The sequence below is a fragment of the Periplaneta americana genome, chromosome 5 (assembly GCF_040183065.1).
Source record: "Periplaneta americana isolate PAMFEO1 chromosome 5, P.americana_PAMFEO1_priV1, whole genome shotgun sequence".
NCBI classification, from domain to species: Eukaryota; Metazoa; Arthropoda; class Insecta; order Blattodea; family Blattidae; genus Periplaneta; species Periplaneta americana.
Window position 1 is genome coordinate 78,595,391 of NC_091121.1, and position 17,494 is coordinate 78,612,884.

Here is a 17,494-nt window from a genome sequence, read left to right on the forward strand (position 1 = left end):
CCAGTTCAAAAAATTATATATGTATATATATATATATATATATATATATATATATATATATATATAATTTTATTGCCGCAATAACTTTAATCTTAGTTACTTTTTTATTTTTTTATATTCCTCTTATATTAATATATTATATTATATAATTTCACTGTAGCTGTAATTTTAATTTTAGTTCCTATTTTATTTTATTTTATTTTGTATATTCTCTTATAGGCTTGTTAATAATACATCTGAACTGCGACCGAACACGAGCGCAGCTCATTCGATCCTCAAATTTTGTTAATATTATTGTATCTTCTTTTTTATATTGATTGTATTATTTTATTTCGATTTCTATTGTTGTATTATGTTCTGTATTCTGTATATTTAAATTTAAATAATAAAATAAATAAATAAAAAATAAAAAAAATCAGCTTTTATGGCGCGGGAGAAGTGAGGAGGCGCCCCACCATGCCGGAAGTACATTCTGCGCCTTGTTGCAGAGGGAACATCTTCAAGAAGCAGTAGTAATTACTCTTCTATGACTGCTTTCGAAAATCTGTTGTTACTCTGTAACTGCTGAAAACCGATCACTACTAGGCTATATTATATAAGGCCATTTCGCAGGAAGCATCCCTAGGAATCTGTACCATTAACCAGGGAAGAACTTTATGAACCATTCTGTATTATGTATTTAATGTACAGGAAGAGGTAGAGAATACCAGCCTCTTATCAATAAGTTAATTCACAATTTACTCGAGGAGTGGGGTTGGTTAATAAGAAGAACTAGAAATATAAAGAGAATAAAGATAGGAAGAAGATCAATTATAATATCAATAACAGGAAAAATAATTTAAAGAACAAGAAGAATTACTATAAAAGCAAGATGCAGTAGAGAATGAAAGTACAAAGGTAAACGATATCTATGAAATAACAAGTATATAAACAGTACTAGAACAAGAACAGTGATACAAGAATTAGAACAAGTGCAAGGACTATAAAATGATAAATAGGTCTATCTCGCAATTTTGTTCTTCCTCTTCTTGTTCTTAAAGCTATAAGAACAAGAAGAGGAAGAACAAAATTGCAGTATCAAAAAAGTAAGAAGAAACAATGGAAGAATAAGAAATGAAAAAAGAACAAGATGTAGAAAAAAGATGATTATAGGCCTATATAAGAACAAAATTTACAGGAGGAAGGAGGACCGGAAAGAAGAACAAGATTTACACTAGGAACAAGGACTACTTGTAGAAAGAAAAACAAAATTTAGGCCTACACGAGAAATAAAAGAACAAGATTTACACTGGGAACAAGGAGTAAAAAGAAGAACAAAATTTACACGAGATACAAGGACTAGAAAGAAAAACAAGGTCTATAAGAGAAACAAAGAAGACAGGATCTACAAGAGGAATAAGGTCTAGAAATAAGAATAAGATCTAACTTATATGAGGAACAAGGACTAGAAAGAAGAATAAGGTGTACAGGAAGAACAAAGAATATGATGATCTATAAGAAGAAGAAGAATTAGACAGAAGAATAACGCTTACAAGAGGAGAAGGGCTAGAAACAGGAATAGGATCTATATGAGAAACAAGAATTAGAAAGAATAACAAGGTCTACAAGGAGAACAAAACAGAACAATATCTACAAGAGGGACAAAGACTAGAAGGTTTGAAAGTGGAAGAAGGGCTAGAAACAATAATATAGACCTACGAGAAGATCGAGAAAATCGTATATGAAGAATAATATCTACAAGAGGAAGAAGGACTACAAAGAAGTACAACATCTTTATGAGTAGACTTCGTTGAATTGCCACACGCAGCATGCAATCATGTTGCCGATGTACGGTAGTATAGAGGAGGTGAGCGACCGCCCGGTCTCGTAGTATAAGCAGTTCATGTTAAGAATTGTGTGACTGTCCAAATAGATAGAGCAGCTACAGCTGATGTATACCTATGTAACCACTTGTTTTTGCATTACTGTGGTTGGAATAGTCAAACCTTAACATTAGTTCAGTGCAGACAAGAATTCAATCAAACATACTACAGTGAGAGTGTTGCTGTTCCAAATAATTGCCCCTGGAATACCTAACCCCTCAGCCAGTCTTGACCCGTTGGGGAACGTGGTTGGATGCTGTTAATTATTATGCAGAATATTACGGCAAAATAATGGAGGTAATTGATGCATTGGAGAGCACAGACAGTTCCGCTGTTGCCGCTGTAAAATCATTGCCTTCTGAACAGCTATTGGAAGATATTCTGTTCCTTGATTCTAATTTTTAAATCCTGTCCAAAAGCATCACCCTGTTAGAATCGTCTAAACTACAACTCTCAGAAGCCCTTAATATAGTGGATAAAGCATCACAAACCGTTATCCAAAATAACAATTCACTAATTTCAGAAAAAGTGAAATGTAAGTTGGGAAACATTCCTAAAAATTCTGCCTATTCACAACTTCGTATTATAAATTATGTACTATCAGGTCACGACAAGATGTTTGAAGTTGGTGTACTAAAAAGTAGTAACTTTCCGTTCTTCGAATATGCACCTATTACATCGTGTGATGTTGAACGTACATTTTCCCAATATAAAAACTGTTTAAATGACCATCGGAGGAGGTTCACTTTGCAGTCGCTCAAAATGTACGTAACTCTTCACTGCAATGCACATATTCAAGAATGATGTGAGCATATTACATTAAATTTTAAGAGTAAATATATCTCACTACAAAATAATTGTGCATTTACATGTTTAGACATTTCCTACTTCAATGATCATTCATTATATTTCTTGAATGCAGGATACAGGTTTTATTGTAACCGCAGTATACTGCTCAGTGTTTACATTAGAAGCATACTTCATCCTTTGCACGCCCCTTTCTCATACAGTCTATACTGCGTGCGTAGTAAACCTTACGATTCTCGTGGCAATTCCACGAAGTCTATTTATGAGGAACAAAGACCAAAAATAAGATCAAGATCTGCAACAAAAACAAGGATTACAAAGAAGAAAAGGGTTAAAAACAAGAACTAGAAGAAGAATCACAACGACAAAAAGTAAAATAAACGTACGAAAACGTGGTGGTGGTGGTGGTGGTGGTGGTGGTGGTGGTGGTGGTGGTGGTGGTGGTGGTGGTGGTGGTGGTGGTGGTGGTGGTGGTGGTGGTGGTGGTGGTGGTGGTGGTGGTGGCGGTGGTGGCGGTGGTTGTGGTGGTGATTTAATGACATTTTCAAATATATATGTTGTTCAGCGTTGATTATTAGCCTATTATTATTATTATTATTATTATTATTATTATTATTATTATTATTATTATTATTATTATTATTATTATTATTGCCAGAAAAATACAATATAAAGAAATTGTAAATTTACAAACTTCTACCACTACACTGAGAGAGAGTGTGTTCTCGTGTTCAGAGGAAGATTCGATACATAATAAATTTACATGCATAAATTATAATAAAATAATATCTAAAAATTAATAATTGTTATTAACGAATTTCTTATATACAGTACATTCTTAAATTTCAAAGTGTTTAAGGTAAATAGATGGGTCAAGGATTCGTTTATATGCCGTAAATCTACAACACGGGACCCACAGCTTCACTTTTCTTTCGGAAGTTTATTGCCTTTCAAAGTCCATCATCCTCGATGGGTTCGAACCCACGAGCTTTAGATCCAACAGGACGATGACGAGAGTTGTAGTAAATAATGGTGTGTTTCCTGACTGCATACCAGCTTGTTTCAGCCACTGTACTTCATAGTGCAAGGAATTGTATATGTTGTCGAGAATTGCTGAAGTTTGACTCTTTTAAGTTTGCTCAGTGTTCCATTAATCGTGAAGAGCGGAACGAGCGATGTTGCAACTTGAGGATAATCAGACACTCGTGCGACATGACGGCGAAGAACGACGCGGCGCGGCGGCCGACTGAGCACATTTAATGGGGACGCAAAGTGGATTTATCGAGCGCTCCTATGCAATTCTAACAATTTTTATAGCCTAGGTCTATACTTTTCTTGTACTCTTCCTAATAGTGTGTCATTCTCATTAGGATGCTGACATATTGCATGTGCCGTTACAGGAATTGTATGAGCTGTCTTCTTCGCGTCAAGTAACGAGTTCGTTTTTTATTTAATTCTCATTGGTCAAGAATGATTTTGTTAAATATACTGGTACAATTTCTGCTGTTTCTTATATAATGTCGTCTGCTGATTCGAAAAATGAAGTCAGAATTTTTTTACTATCCACCATTTTTTTTTATTTTAGAAAAATTGATTTATTTTTATTGCTATATACAGTCCTTAACATACTAATGGAAAGAAAATATTTCAAATATTTCATTTTATTGCTTTAACAATTATTGACCTATAACTTTAGATCACCGTTGCCTGTGAAGTTAGAATTCATAAAAATGAATTTTATTTCTCATAAGACTGAAAGAGTTAGTATTAATTTTCAGTTGGGTTGTAACTTACAATCGTGAAGCAAGTTTCATAACCCGTGTTTTCTTTGTCCTAATTTTAAGTATGGTAAAAGTATCTTATGAAGTGAAACATACCTCGAAATACTGTGTAAATCACAAACAATTTTTGTTACGTTTGTGGTTAATTAACTTTGAAAGCACACAGGTGAATTTTTACTATACTATTTAAAAGTGCTTACGAGTGTTCTTTTGGTTGAAAAATAGATGAGGACAGAGATTGAGCCCCTGAAATCTGTTGTGTTCCATGTAATTCTATTAACCTAACTAGTTGGATAAAAGGTTTCCGTCATATGCCTTTTCCAGTTCCGGAAACCTAAGGATCATTGGACTGTTACTTTCTAGGAACCACAGATCAGAAGATTACAGAGAACTTGTCAGCGAGCTGATTCAGAACTATAACGTGATGGGATGTCATGTATCTCTCAAAATAACTTTTTGGATTCTCATCTTTTTTTCTTTCCTCAAAATCTTCGGGTAGTGAGCTACGAACATGGGGAACGTTTTCATCAGGATTTTTCTGAAATTTAAAGGCGCTACCAAGAAAAATGAAGCCCAAATATTCTGTCAGACTACTGTTAGATACTCAAAAGATATGTTTCTCAAGCGAAGTATAACCTAAAAATCTATTTCACATAATTTTAGGTCAATAAATATGATTTTAGGTAAAATGTTACAAGTTATCAATAGGCCTACTAGAAAACTCTGACGTACATTTCATATATTTACTCAAAAACCTTGGGTGACAGAAAAATTTTGAAAACAGATCTGAAATCACCACGAAAAATGATATAAGAATCATTCTTTATCCTTTAACAAAAAATATGTTTAATTTTGTTGACCAGTATTATTAGTATGCTTCTGTTACGACAACGACATAGCTCAGACAGTACCGAGTTGGACTCGAAACCTGAGGATGCGCTCGGGAATGGATTCGAATCCTGCTTGGGCTACTTACCCGATTTTGTTTTTTACGAAGTTTTCCCCAACTATAAGGTGAATGTCAAGTAATCTCATGGTAATACTCGGACTTAACTCGCCAAGTACCAAGTCGCCAGCACCAATTTCACCGACGAACATTAAGTTTTCAGTCCATAGTGCGTTTGAAACAGAGAAAAGGGTCAGAGGATTCATACGATCCCTGTAATTGAGTGAAATGTTCATGCTTTCATTTAGATGTTATTGTGATATTTATATTTTCAAGGTATTGGTTCTTATTTATACACTTGATATTTATAGATTTAGAAAAAGCCTACGACCCTGTGCCCATAAAGAAACTATGCGAACCACTGAACCTTATTGATACGGTATCAATAAGCTTGGTTAATATCACTTAATATTAATTATTATGTTACTAATTTCGGTTTGGTGCAAAATTTTAGTTGGAATGTGTTGTGATAAGAAATTAATCTACTCTTCGAAGTAAAGACCATTACATTCTATGCTCTTGAGTCACCTTTCAGCGAAGGTTTGTTGGCAATTTGGCAAGTAGCCATAATACATTTCAATCATTTGTGTGCCGCAAAATAGAAATTCTAGTTCAACTAGAAATATGTCAGTGCTACAGCATAGGGATCAACCCTCGTTCATATAAACCGTAACAGACCTCGTGTCCGAAAGGGTGATGATGATGATGATGATGATGATGATGATGATGATGATGATGATGATGATGATGATGATGATGATGATGATGATGATGATTATGATGAAATTAAACAAGTAATAAATATTACAGTAGAATCGATATTTAGGATACACAGTAATACAGGCAACAATTGGCCATGGGACGGAGCATACATAATTATTAGGGACCGGATTTTTATGTAATTACATATTATATTCCTTTCAACCTAACCGTATATAAATAACAAATCTTTGCAAATATTGTAATTATCATTAGTATATTAAAATTTGATACTACATATTTTTACTTTTTAAGCCCACATTACATATCATGGCTTGGTATTACATAAATCTACATATTTAGCGGTTTTATTCATTTTTACTTCTCTAAAAGGAAAAAAAAACCTCTGCTGGGGATGTTTACAATTTGAAATACACAGATTTAAAAAATCTTTTTACCTACCCAAGAAAGGATATACTGTATTTCGGGACGAAACGTAACGTCCTTAGTTCCAGGAAGTAATAGAGTCACTCACCCCATACCGCCCACTGTAAATATGAGTGAACAAAAGGCAACCTTTCTATCTTGTATTGTAAAAATCACTCAAAAAGTAGAGTTGCCTTCATGCGGTGGAGTGGGACGAGGACGACATAATTTGTTTCGAACTATAATTGTTCTGCACACGTCTTAACAAGCAGTTCCCATGCAATTTTCAACCTTACTCACCCTCTTCCTAATCCTTCCATGGAAAACCCGTGTCAAGTCTGACATGAGTCGCAATAAAGTAGCCGACTTTTGAAAAGAAGCTGGAGTAAAGCAACAAACTGTAAAGATGTTGAAAGATTAAAATAAGTAGCTTTTCAGGTTATTGCTTGACTTTTTACCTTAAATTTAGTAGACCTATACGGAAATGTGATTTTCCGAGCAATTAGGAAGTATGGTTCTGGGCTGGAATAATTCTACCGTTCTACAGTAAATGAGACAGGAATGCCACTTTTCAAACAACAGTTTGTAAATGCCTATAGTTCGAGGTATTACATTAGTAAGTAATTAGTTTCTTACAGGCAGCAGCTAAAATGCATGTGTCCCACATCTCCTCTTATGTTCTCCTAATCCAGTAAAGCGAAACAGTGCTTGCAGTTCTGTTGTGTCATTAATTTCACTCAGATCTCTAGTTTTAATACTTTTTCTTACATAAATATGTGCATATTTCACACCTTGATATTACATAAAAATCCTGTCCCTAATAATTATTTACGGATTATCAGGATATAATAATTATTGCTCAAGATGTGCGAATGCCAGGTTTATGATTAGAAAGCTTCTGCAAGAATTGGAGACAGGAGGACTTACAGTGAATACAAAAACATACCATAAAGGATGCAAATAAAATAGCTCTTATTAATGCAACATACATAAGGGCTATTCCATCTCAAATCGACCGAAATATAGAGAAAATTGACCTTGCAATTTTTAAATACAATGAAACTTTTTCTGTCCGTTGACAACTGTGATACAATGCTTTGTGCAAAGTTTGAGGCATCAGAACTTCATAATGTTTAAATTAAAAATACTTAAATTTATCGTATTTTCATAAAATTAGCAACTTTAAACTGTTGTGGCTCCGAAACCTTTTCACCCAGTGATCAAAATCATGGTTTATTTTGATCCTGAGAAGTTAAAGTTTATATTGACATGTAAATAGTTTTTCTTACTTTTTATAGAAATGCATAAATTTATATTTTTCTTCATTAAGACGCCTTTGCCCACGAAAAAATATTTTTAAAATATATGGTTAGATTCCGCATTGAAAGTACAAATAAACACATATTTTTACTGGTGCACTGTTGATAAGTAATTATTGAAAATATCAAATAAATAAAATAAATAGTACGCGCGTGAACTAACCAGCTGACTGTGAGGCTGGAGGTAGCCTAGGCAAGCAAGGCCAGAAGACATAAACAAGTGATGTTTCGTCTAGTAGCGCATAGCTGGACTAGCTTTATCACAAGTTTTCATAAACACAGGAGTAAAATGACGCCCAACGCTTGCTTATCTTCATCTCTCGGCCAGTTCGTGCGGTACTGCGCCGTTCAAGTCTAGGCGTGTGAAAATAATTTATTTAATACCCTCGAAACTTATTGCCGAGCCACTAAGCTAACAATACCGAATCCCTCTTAATAATGTAAGGTTTTTTCTCAATATTTTTTACATTTTTACAAATGGGCAAAAAGCCTAAAAGTAAGTAAAATCAGATTATCTGTCTCTCTGTATACAATAAAAATAAGGATTACTTCTTAACATAATTTACCAAATGTCAGCTTCAAAATGAGCTCCCGTTCAATGTTCTGCAGTAAACGGTTCCAGAGTTCTGAGCGCTGAAAGAGGCTTGTTTTTATAAAATACGCTAAATTTGTCGCTCAATAGTACGAAAACCGTTTGACTTTCGATAGTATATTTTTGAAAATGCACTCTCCTCAGCACCTTGTATAAATAGGGAAAAAATTAGAGTATTAAAAACATGCGAGGTTTTTTACTAATCGATTTCATATGGAATAGCCCATAATGATCTTTAATTTATTTCAAACATCAAAACCCATTCTATCACACAACCACCACTTTAACATCCCACGTAGTACAATAATATAATAATTGTAATAATATAATAATTTGTAATAATTGTAGGAATTCTGGGAATCGTGTGCCATCTTTTTAATTTGATACCATTAATATTGTTATGTTCTTCGATTAAATTGAGGCTGAAAATAACGTTTGGCTACACCAAAGTACGGGGATGGTCATTAAAACTAGTTCATAAATTAAACCTTCCAAAAAGGAATGCAGAAATCTTCTCAAAGCCGGTAGTCTGTCTATTTCACGCTATGCAGTATTCATGTGTCGAAATTGTCGCATTAGTAGAGCAATAGTCACTGTGAAGAGCTTCGACAATTTCAATGCAATCATGTCTAATTTCGACGTTAGAACGCTGGCGAGAGGCGCTTTAAAGCACTAGACATGGAATTTCCCGCAATCTCGCACATTACGAAAGGCATACTGAAGTCAGTGCAGCGTGAAATCTCTGTTTCGGATTTATACGGCCCGTTGATATTTAATTAGGTAATGAGATTATTAGTGCTTGCTGAGGCTCAAGCTTCAGTGTTTCCAGCTACAATCCATGTGATCCGAGTTCGGTGCCCGGAAACGAAGTGGAGCTTTATCTCTCTCTAAAGGGAGCGGATTTATACCTTGTTTTGTGTGGTAAACACGCAACCAGGATTCAACAGTACTTAATATTAAACCGCTTCAACAATTGTGTGGTTACATAAGTTAACTCGAGGTAAGTGGACCACATCTAGGGATGGACAAAAATAACCGGTTATTTTTGTAAGGTTAATCGCTTAATTACCGGTTATTTTTGCTTGCCGGTTTTACCTGATAACAGGATATTTTCATTAATAAACGATTATGTTAATCAATAACCGAACTACTGGTTATTTTTTTAAGGTATGTAATAAATCGAAATAATTTATTTTAAGTGTAACTTATCTCAAATATGAGTCGAATATCGTTTCTTTTTATTTGTACTCCATGTAATCTGTAGCCTAATGGAAATATAAAAATTCGAAATTTATCCTTTGAAAAAGTGGAAAAACTCAAATATCTTGGAGCAGCAGTAACAAATATATTCTATGCAGATCATTTCAAAAAGAACACATACAGCCATAACAAAATTACAAAACACTTCCACATATGCAAAACACATCTCAAATGCTAACCACACCTACAGAGACATCAACACAGACATGGAAATTCTACACATCCAACCAAAAAGCCAGAAACTAAACACACTAGAAAAATACGAAATATAGGCTACAGACACAAAAAGCACATCCAAATGAAATTCTCAACACACAACTCAATTTCAGAACACACACTCTTTGACTCCACATTACACTACACAAACACACCCTCACAGAAAACAAAACAAAAGGCGCCAAGACCAGCAACAACCAGTTCTGAAGAAGGCCAATAACAGGCCGAAACATGTTAAACAGGTACGGTAAAATCTAGCACGAGAAAGACATACGAGTATTATACATATTCTGAAACAAATATAAATGACCAGGGGGCGGATTTTGATGACAAGTCATCTGTTTCTCTTTACATTCTTTGCTACTCCCGTAAATAACTTATATAAATCCTGGATACGAGCTGCTGGTTATAGAAATGTAGAGTATTTTACGTCATTTTTGCTCATTTTTCGCTGTTTCAATCTTTTGATCCTTTTTTTTTATTTTGTGAGTCATTTTTTAATTTCTATGGCATTTTTTGGCCATCTTTTACATTTTAATGTAATTTTTTAGTCATTTAGCTGAAGACTTCAATGAGGAACTAAAACTTCCAAATATAGGAAAACTCGCAAAATTAGTACTGACACTACCCCATTCAAATGAGGAATCTGAAAGGATTTTCTCGATAGTAAGTGATGTCAAAAGGAAGAAGAGAAATAGAATAGGAGATGAAGCTCTCGGCTGAGTTGTTGTACGCTCTGCCTTCCAAACAAAAGAATTGAAGTGCAGCTCCTTTGAAATCACGAACGTCCATTTTAGTCTCCGACATTGGAATACACAAAGCTAGATATGAAGGAGATTTGGTGAATGACACATTTATCCTCATCTTTTATTGTAGTTGAAAATTTAATTATAGCCTAATTAATTCTTAATTGTATCTCATACAGTAAGTTGTGGGTAGGCCCTAAATGTGTGTTCGTATGGGAAAATGTTATACTTTCATATGAGAATACCATAGTACAGTGGTTCCCAACCGGGTGTCGCGCAGCCACATGGAGTGTGTCGCGAAATTTTGGAATTGAAAAATAAATTTTGTGCCATTCAGAAAGTCTCCACAGCGCATTATTTTATTTAGGCCAAAACGTAGTGTTTGATATGGTACATTTTATTTTGAGACAGACTTTACTAATGAAACGTGAATGCCACTCAAGTTGTTGCTTGCCTTTTTAGAATTTTGCGTATTAACATCGACCTATCTACATTGGATGTCCGACACTACGTAGAATTTGTTATCAGTGGTTTTTTTCTGGCGGAACGCTCTGAACAGCACCTTTTTGTTGCATTCTTCATCATGGTACCGAAATATGTGTGAATAATTATGTTTTTAATACAATTTTTCTTTGAATTCCGCTTAGACCTTGAAAGTCTTAGTTGTACGAAAAGAAGGTTAAAAACGACGAAATTCCCGTGCAGTGAACAGTAATCATCTTCCCGTCCGCCATAAAATATTCTACACTGAGTTTTACCATCTTTTTCTCTACAAGAAAAGCACTGATTTTTGTTATTATTATTATTATTGTTATTATTATTATTATTATTATTATTATTATTATTATTATTATTATTATTATTATTATTATTATTATTAAATAAAACCAAATAAGTATGTCACGATTCGTGGGCGTTCAGTAAAGTGTGTCGTCAGTCAAAAACGGTTGGGAACCACGGCCATAGTAGACAGTCTGGAGAGCTGTTAATTTAAGGTAGGATTTTCATTACTTATGTATAGGAGTATTCATTTTTAGATCTTTTTAGGTCATTTTTAGAGGTTTTTTTTAGATCATCAAAATCCACGCCCTGTAAATGACGCTCGTAAGGAAATTGAACGCAGAATAAATATGGAAAGTACATGCTATTATTCCGTTGAGAAGCTTTCGTATTATATTTTATTTATTTACATTCCATTGTATTCGTACATCGCTTCACAGCTAGAATATGGAACATGTTAAACGAAAAAAAAAAATCTTAATAGTATTATAAGTTAATAGCAATGCCATCTAGTCTGCTTTGAAAAAAAAAAAAAAAAAAAAAAAAACTGAAAGTCAGAGGCGGTTCTAGCCCGGTCCGGCGTGACCCTCCAGTTTTAATGAGATAGTTATTTTAAAATTCCTGAATAAATTCCTCATTTACTTGATATAAAGCAAACTAATGAATTTAATGAACTTTATTTCACAGTAATTTTAAAGTTTTATTTATTCTATATATCGTTAGTCCACCGCTGTAGAGTAATGGTCAGCACGACTGGCTATGAAACGAGCGGGCCCGGGTTCAAATCCTGGTTGAGACAAGTTACCTGGTTGGGGTTTTTCCGGAGTTTTTCCTCAACCAATTGAAACAGAATTGCTGGGTAATTTTCGGCGTTGGATCTCAGACTCATTTCGCCATCATTAATTCACATATCATCATCATCCATGCAATAGTCCGGGTTAAATTCACGGTGCGGCGTGTTGTACTTGTATAAGAGCGCGACCATTCGACTACCCAATCATTCACAAGAATAGGAGTGGTAAGCACAATAAGCCTCAGGCTGCAGTGTAAGCCTTCGGGTCCCTTCTCAGTACAAGAGAGATAAAAAAGAAATAAATATCGTTACCTTAACTCTAAAACCTTGTAATTCGCTCGGTTGTCGATTTTCACTTTTTGCGCGTTTTGAAAGTGTATTCACAGAGAAAGAAATTAATGTGGTTTCGTAGTAGCCCAATATTAGCGCTTACAGAAAAGTGTGAAAAGCCAGTCTATATAAAATGTTTGTACTGTTCAATGGCTCTTTGTCCCGACCACTTCATTTTGAATCCACACTATCATATTTAAGGTGAGTCACAAAGTTAATACTATTATTTAATCTAATACTTGTGTACTTTGCATTTTCTATATTCGTATATGTTATTACACGGTCTGTATTTTACTATTTATTATATTATTGTGCTGAATGAACACTCTTCAATTTTGTATAACTAAACTGAACTGCGCCCGACCACGAGCTTCTGTTCTTTCTGACTGCAATGTCTAATGTAGTGTAAACCGAGTGTATTAAATAAATAAATTTGAAATTTGAAAAAAAAATATATAGGCCTATATATTTTAAATGCAAATTGAATTTGTATTTCAGCAAGATTACTGCATTAATATAAGTTAAGAGAAAAAAATTGACTAGAGCATTAATGCGAGAGCTGTGATACGGTGTCGCGGAGCTATGAGGATCCGAGTGAGCGCAAGAAGCGGCATAAATAGCATCGATTTTCAGGTCATTATATTTCGTAAACGAGGAAGAAGCGAAACGGACGACTATCACCACGTTTCTTAACGAACGAAAATTAGCTTAAATATAATTTGTCATTAAATTCAAGTAGCACGACCTGGGACGGTTCCCTTGTGAGTGTAACTGTGGTGAATGCAAGGTCTTGATCATCAGTCTGTTAAGCAGGCATAGTTTCAGGGAATTTGAGTCCCATCTGGAGATATAGGGATAATTTTATCCAAAATTCGTTGTTTTTTTGGGATTTATTGATTTTCCCCTTAAAACTAAGTATTTTCTTTCATTTCGTCTTCTATTTTAGTTTTCATACAACATATTTAAGTTGCATTTAACATTTTCTTAGTACTGTATTTCATAACAAGAATAAAAATTCGACATTCCATTTTTATCATATTCCTCACTATTATTAGAGGATAAAAGGTGTCCCAAAAATAATGTGACGGTTCTTCCCTGGTGTCTTTATTCGCAGCTTTTTCTCGTAAAAAAGTGATTGGATAAGACAGTGTTGTATGAGTGTATTTGTACGAGGGGACTTTCCCTTTCCCGTAATGAACTTCCTTACAAGGAACTGTATTGCTTCACTAAGATATTCAGGTGAAGCGGATAGAGATTACGTTGAAGTAATTTTGTGATTTGTGACTTAGGCAAATAATATATTTAAAATTAAGTAAGACTAGGATAGATTTGTGTGCATGATTAGGCCCTAAGCCTACTGGCAATCTGCTAGCAAATTAATCTTCCCTTTAAAATTAAAACAAACTTTCATATGAAAAGTTTTATTTGTATGAGAAGATACTATTAATGTTTTCAATCCCGAAGTTTATAGTGAGGGGAGGGAGACTAGGGATACTAACGAAATAAAAACTTGTAAGTTAGAATAGTCTATTAAATGCTTATATTGACAGTTTAATTTTGTTCTATTTGTTGTTATAAGTTATAATAATAAAAATCATTAGCTGAAATTATATTTTGAAGTTACGGATTTTTTATTGAAATCTAGGGAAAAAATAGGATATATTTTAGGGATTTTTGGTCTAAACATGTTGGCAACACTGATAGTGATAACTGTGGCGGTAACGGTCATTTCTGCTTGAATGCAGGTTAAACTCCACTTCTCAATCAGAAATCGAACCCGTGCTTTGAGTTTGTAGTCTAAAATGCCAGCACCACAACAGGCTATAACTTACATAAATTTTATTGGGTCTAGGGCATTTCGTAACCGGAAATTTCGTCACCGTTATAGTTTGTCACCTATCTTTCGTCATTAGTTTTTTAGTCATCAACTAATGCTACATTTTGTCAACATGTTTTTGTCACTGAGGAGATTTTCTCACCGAACATATTTCGTCATCATATACATTTTGTCATTATTTTCTTTTATACTGAGGGGATTTCGTCACCAAAATAATACAGAAAATGACATTTAGGTTGTTTTTATTATGAGTCCAAAACTATCACCGTATAATTATTTTAATGCTCTGTATTAATATGGCTTTTGAATTGCATACATTCATCCTGTTTTTATGTAGTTTCAACCAAAATTCCCACTGAAGTTGTGCTCTATAGGTTCTTTTATAATGGTTTTCTTATCTGAGGAAATAAGTAGTCATCAGTGAATTACAAATGTCGCGCTGATCACATCTCCATACAATCCCTGTCTTCGTAACTTTGTACTGTATACAGTGGAGCATCGATTATCCGAAACAATTGGGGACGGGGAGTGTTCGGATAACCGATCATTTACGAAAACAAGTTGTACCAGTATCATAGAAGCAGTATGAAACAAAGAAACACTGATATTAAACACAAAACTGTACATACAGTATATATTTTGTATCACATGTCTTACAAATAAAACATGAAATTGACTAGCCAAGTTTGACGAGTTCAAAATGGCCATTAAAGAAGGCCTACAGTTTAGGAAAAGAAGTCCTTTTTTTCTTTTTTTTTTTTTTTTTTTTTTTTTTTTTGCTTCAAAACTGAGACTCGTTTTTTTGCAGCCAAATCGCTCAACTGCACTAGCGGAACTTCTACATGGCCGACTGGACTGGAACGCTTTCAGTTAACCGATGTTTCGGTTGATCGGTATTCGGATAATCGATGCTCTTCTGTATGTCCATTATATGTCGATTAACTTATCTCTTGCTCTATTACTTTTTACGAATCGAAATAATTGCGCCATACCTTAACTTGAAGATTTTTAAACTAATGAATTCTGTAACTTGAAGATTTCGAAACCAAAAAATTAATGTATCCTTGGAAACGAAATTAATAATGAAGTAGGAGGTTTTATATTACGTATCACTTTATATAACTTAGTTATTAAGGGAAGCGATAAGAAGGGGGGAAAAATTGTGGTAGCGAATAGTGATGAGGAAATTAAATTGCTGACAAAATACAAAAAACCTTTTTACAAAAACCTATGGAACAATCCAACTTTTGATTCAAAATTCTGGGACACAAAAAACGCAGATGAATAATGCATTACAAAAGAAGAACTACAAGAAGCATTAAAGAAGACGAAAAATAGTAAATCACCTGGAGAAGATAACCTAAGTTCAGAATTGTATAAATATGCAGGAGATCTGTTTCAAGAAAGATTACTAAGATTTCTAAACAGAATATATCTGACTGCCACTTTACCGGAAGAATGGAAAAATGGTGTAATTATTCCCATATATAAAACAGGAGATAAACAGAATGTTGAAAACTATAGAGGGATTAGTATCCTCAACACATGTTATAAGATATTTAGTAGGATTTTAAATAAAAAATTAAAAAAACTATGCTGAAACTTTCCTTCTGGAGTGTCAAAATGGCTTTAGAAAAGGAAGATCATGTGTAGATCCATTATTTAGTATCAAACTATTGTTAGAAAAAAGAAGAGAATTTAATTTAGAAATCCATATAGCTTTTATTGATTTTGTGAAGTCCGAAGAGACCTTTTATTCGACATATTACAAGATAAAAATATTCAAAATTTGCTATTACAAAATATAACAGAAATCTACACAGATAGCAAAATAAGTGTCAAAATAAATAACTGTATATCCGAAAGAAAATTAGTTAATAATGGAGTTCGACAAGGTTTTCCACTATCACCAACTTTGTTTAATATTTATATAAATGAAATTATTTTAAAATGGAACCAAATCTACACATCAGGAATCAAAATAACCAGTGCTCTAACATTAAATACCTTACTCTATGCCGATGATCAAGTCATAATTTCCAATTCAGAGGATAATTTACAAAGAGGATTATATACATTAAATGAAATATTAAAAGATTTTGGGATGGAAATTTCAGCACAAAAATCAAAAGTAATGGCATTTTTAGGACAAGACCCAGTCACAAGTAAGATAATACACAACAACCAATGCCTCGAACAAGTACAAAATTTCAATTATCTGGGTTGTGAAATATCTTATCAAAATGAAAAAGATGTGAACAAGAAAATTACCAAATTTACACAAATTCTAGGAATAATAAGCAATACATTAAAAGCTAAATTAGTACAAAAATCTACAAGAATAAAAATTTATAATACACTAGCATTACCCTCCCTTTTATACGGAAGCGAGATTTGGACATTAAAGAAAGAAGACATGAACTGAATCAAAGCAACGGAAATGAAATTTTTCAGGAGGACAGCAGGATATACTCTTTTAGACCGAAAAAGGAATGAAGAAATTTTAGAACAATTAGAATTAGAGTCAGTAGAAGAAAAAATCAGCAGATACAAATTCAATTTGCTAGATCATGTAAGAAGAATGGAAAATTCAAGAATCCCAAAAATTATGATACAGTATAAACCTAGAGGACATCGTCGACCAGGACGACCTTTTAGAAGACTGCTAGATGGGGCCGAAACAGGTCTACAGAGGCCTAATTCGTGAAGGATGATGATGATGATGACAAAATATGGTGGTGACAAAATGTGGTGATAAAAGTGATTTGATGACAAAATATGGTGGTGACAAAATGTTGTAGTGACAAAATTTAATATGTGACGAAATCATCGGGTGACGAAAATTCCGGATCCCGATTTTATTCAGATTTAGTTCCATAACATTTTAATTGGTCACTTAGTGGAGGAAATGGACCCTTCTCTTAAGAGCACGTTAGATGACGTGCGCCAGCTACTTTTTGGTGATTACACACTGCTCTTGTTTTCTCGTTCGCACGTTGCAGATAATATGAGCTGAACGATACGCGCAGATAAGATAACGACACGATAATTAGCTAGTCCTTGTGTGCTCTGCTCGAGGTTGTTTCAGAATTCCCAGCCG